This window comes from Lathyrus oleraceus, chromosome 7 (genome assembly GCF_024323335.1).
Source record: "Lathyrus oleraceus cultivar Zhongwan6 chromosome 7, CAAS_Psat_ZW6_1.0, whole genome shotgun sequence".
In the NCBI taxonomy this organism is placed as follows: domain Eukaryota; kingdom Viridiplantae; phylum Streptophyta; class Magnoliopsida; order Fabales; family Fabaceae; genus Lathyrus; species Lathyrus oleraceus.
Genome location: NC_066585.1, coordinates 354,250,283 through 354,254,812, shown reverse-complemented (window position 1 = coordinate 354,254,812; position 4,530 = coordinate 354,250,283). Strand labels below are relative to the sequence as shown.

At 40.4% G+C, this 4,530-nt stretch overlaps 1 pseudogene; it reads left to right on the top strand.

Annotated features, from left to right (window-relative positions):
- Positions 1–3,952: 3,952 nt before the first annotated feature.
- Positions 3,953–4,052, top strand: LOC127109156 (uncharacterized; annotated as a pseudogene).
- The last annotated feature ends 478 nt before the right edge of the window (positions 4,053–4,530 follow it).

Sequence of the window (4,530 nt, the reverse complement as noted above, 5' to 3'; positions counted from 1 at the left end):
GTCATTAGTTGGGGAAGCTATAGCTTCGATCCACTTTGATACGTAGTCAACCGCCACGAGTATGTACTTGTTACCGAAAGAGGATGGAAACGGTCCCATGAAGTCTATTCCCCACACGTCAAAAATCTCTACTTCCAAAATACCATTTTGTGGCATCTCGTCACGTCTAGATATGTTTCCCGTGCGTTGACATCTGTCACACTCCTTAATAGCCGCATGTACGTCCTTCCATATAGTTGGCCAATAAAAGCCAGCTTGTAGGATTTTAGAGCAGGTCTTGGATGTACTTGTGTGTCCACCATAAGGCGCGGAGTGACAGTGTTGGATTATATTTTCTACCTCTTCTTCGGGTACACATCGACGGAAAATACCATCGGGACCTCTTTTGAAAAGTAAGGGATCATCCCAGTAATAGTGTTTTATGTCGTGGAAGAATCTTTTCTTCTGCTGGTAAGATAAAGTAGGTGGAACTATTCCGGCAGCTAAATAATTAACTAGATCAGCGTACCATGGTATGACAGATATAGCTAAGGTGGTTTCTACTTGCTTGTCGGAGTTGTTCTCTTCCAAAGGAGCTATGAGTTTGTCATACGAGAAATCATCATTAATGGATGTTCTTTCTGGTTCAAGGTTCTCAAGTCTAGAGAGGTGGTCTGCTACTACGTTCTCAGTTCCTTTCTTGTCCTTGATTTCTAAGTCGAATTCTTGTAGTAACAAGATCCATCTTAGGAGTCTAGGTTTAGCATCCTTTTTTGTTAGAAGGTACCTGATAGCAGCGTGATCAGTGTAAACTATTATTTTGGCTCCTACCAAGTAAGAACGAAATTTATCTAGTGCAAATACTACTGCTAGGAGTTCTTTCTCGGTTGTGGCATAATTCATCTGTGCTTTATCCAGGGTTCTGCTAGCGTAATATATAACATGAAGCTTTTTATCCTTTCTTTGTCCTAGAACAGCACCTACAGCATAATCACTGGCATCGCACATTATTTCGAATGGTTCATTCCAGTCTGGTGTCTGCATAATGGGTGCGGAGATCAATGCTTGTTTAAGAGTTTGAAATGCTTTTAAACAGTTATCGTCGAATATGAATTCAGCATCTTTCATTAATAGTCCGGTTAAGGGTTTAGTTATCTTAGAGAAGTCTTTGATGAATCGTCGGTAGAAACCGGCGTGTCCTAAAAAGCTTCGTACTTCTCTCACGGTTCTTGGGGGTTGAAGATTTTCGATTACCTCTATTTTGGCTTTGTCTACTTCAATTCCTCTGTTCGAGATGATGTGTCCTAAAACAATTCCTTCTTGTACCATAAAGTGGCACTTTTCCCAATTAAGTACTAAGTTTACTTTTACACATCGTTCAAGAACTCTTTCCAGGTTTTCAAGGCATTCTTCGAAACTTTGTCCGTATACAGAAAAGTCATCCATGAATACTTCCATGATGTTTTCGAGAAAGTCGGCGAAAATCGCCATCATGCATCTTTGAAAAGTTGCAGGGGCATTACACAGACCAAACGGCATTCGTCTATACGCGAAGGTACCAAAAGGGCATGTGAATGTTGTCTTTTCTTGGTCATCAGGGTGAATTGGTATTTGAAAGAAGCCTGAATAACCGTCTAAATAACAGAAATGTGAATGTTTAGCTAATCGTTCTAACATTTGGTCAATGAATGGTAAAGGGAAATGATCTTTTCGGGTTGCTTTGTTTAGTTTCCTATAATCAATGCACATTCTCCATCCCGATTCGATTCGTTTAGTTATAGTTTCTCCTTTTTCGTTTTCAATAACGGTTATGCCTCCTTTCTTTGGTACAACGTGTACAGGACTGACCCATTTGCTGTCAGATATAGGATATATAATACCTGCTTCCAATAACTTGGTTATTTCTTTCTTTACTACCTCACTTAGGATCGGATTTAGTCTTCTCTGGTGTTCCCTAGAGGTTTTACCGTCTTCTTCTAACATGATGCGATGCATACAAATAGAAGGGCTTATTCCTTTAAGATCGGTTATGTGGTATCCTAGTGCGGTTGGATATTTTCTTAAGATATGTAGGAGTTTTTCTGTTTCGAGTCTTCCTAGATCTGCATTGACTATCACAGGTCGTTCAAGTTCTAAGTCTAGGAATTCATATCTCAGATTTTTGGGAAGTGTTTTCAAATCAGGGGTTGGTTTGTTAAGACTCTGCGTAGGATCTGGTGTTATTGCTAAGCATTGTTTAGATTTGTCTTCTAAAAGATAGTCTGATGATTTGTCTTCTCCTGACTCTGCTTCTTTTATGCATTCATCGATGATATCCATGAAGTAACATGTATCTTCTATTGCAGGTGCTTTCAAGAATTGGGAAAGAATGAATTCAATTTTCTCTTCACCTACTTCGAAGGTGAGTCTTCCTCGTTTTACGTCTATGATTGCACCGGCAGTTGCTAAGAATGGTCTTCCTAGTATAATAGGTGTAGTATCATCTTCTCTAATGTCCATAATTGTGAAGTCAGTGGGAATGTAAAACTGACCTATGCGTACGGGAACGTTTTCAAGGATTCCTACAGGATATTTGATGGAACGATCTGCTAATTGTACAGACATCTTGGTCGGTCTTAATTCTCCCATTTCCAGTCTCTTACATATGGATAAAGGCATAACGCTAATTCCGGCTCCTAAATCGCATAAGGCTTTGTCGATGACAAATTTTCCTATGTGACAGGGTATAGAGAAACTACCCGGATCCTTGAGTTTAGGAGGCATGTTTTGGATTATAGCGCTACATTCGGCAGGGAGTGTAACGGTTTCGCTATCCTCAAGTTTCCTTTTATTAGAAAGAATTTCTTTTAAGAATTTAGCATATGAGGGCATCTGCGTAATAGCTTCGGTAAATGGAATTGTAACGTTTAATTGCTTAAGGAGATCGACAAATTTTCTAAATTGGCCTACATCTTTGGTTTTAACAAGCCTTTGAGGGTAAGGTATAGGTGGTTTGTAAGGTGGTGGAGGTACATAAGGTTCCTTCTTTTCTAGGGTTTCCTTATTACTCTCTTCCTTTTCCTTAGGTTCACTTTCCTCAGTAGATTTCTCAGGGTTTTGGTTTTCTATCCTTGGATCAGACGGTCCTTCTACTTCCGTTCCACTTCTTAATATAATTGCATGAGCTTGGCTTCTCGGATTAGGTTGGGGCTGTCCAGGGAATGTACCGGTTGGTGCAGCAGTAGGTGCTTGTTGTTGAGCTACTTGAGATATTTGTGTTTCCAGCATTTTGTTATGGGTAGCCAAGGCATCTACTTTGCTTGCGAGTTGTTTAAGTTGTTCGCCAGTGTGTATGTTCTGGTTTAAGAAATCTTTATTGGTTTGTTGTTGGGAAGCTATAAAGTTTTCCATCATGATTTCCAAGTTGGATTTTCTAGGGGTATTATTGTTAGGATTTGGTTTCTGATATCCCGGAGGTATAGATGGGGTTTGATTCGGAGACTGTCCAGGTGCGTATAAAGCATTATTACTCTTATATGAAAAGTTTGGATGGTTCTTCCAATTTGGGTTATAGGTATTCGAATAGGGGCTTCCTTGAGCATAGTTTACTTGCTCTGTTTGGATTCCAGTCAAGAGTTGACATTCCGCAGGAGTGTGGCCTTGGATTCCACAGACCTCGCAATTCTGAGTTATAGCAACCACGGCGGTTGGTGGTGATACGTTTAAACTTTCAATTTTCTGGACCAAAGCATCCACTTTTGCATTGACGTGATCAAGGTTACTTATCTCGTACATGCCAGTTTTCGGTTGAGGTTTTTCCACTGTTGTTCGTTCGGTTCCCCACTGATAGTGGTTTTGGGCCATGCTCTCGATAAGCTGGTAAGCATCAGCATAAGGTTTGTTCATTAGTGCACCACCTGCAGCGGCGTCTATTGTTAACCTTGTATTGTATAAGAGACCATTATAAAATGTGTGAATTACTAACCAGTCTTCCAAACCATGGTGTGGGCAAAGTCTCATCATGTCTTTGTATCTTTCCCATGCTTCGAAAAGAGACTCGTTGTCTTTCTGTTTAAATCCGTTTATCTGGGCTCTTAACATAGCTGTTTTGCTTGGCGGAAAATATCGGGCAAGAAAAACTTTCTTCAACTCGTTCCAGGTGGTGACTGAGTTGGAAGGGAGAGATTGAAGCCATCTTCTAGCGCTATCTCTTAATGAGAAAGGAAAAAGACGAAGTCGAATTGCCTCTGAAGTGACACCATTAGCTTTAACAGTATCAGCATATTGAACAAATACGGATAAATGAAGGTTTGGATCTTCGGTAAGATTTCCAGAGAATTGGTTCTGTTGCACAGCCTGCAACAGTGAAGGTTTAAGTTCAAAGTTGTTTGCTTCGATTGCGGGAGGAGCAATACTTGAATGCGGTTCATCTTGCGATGGAGCGGCGTAATCTCTAAGAGCACGAGCTGGTTCTGCCATCTCGGTTAAAGAAGGAAAAATGTTTTTAATATCAGGAAGGTTTATAGGAGGGAGATTGTTTTCAGCACGATATTCCCGAATTCGTCGTAAGAC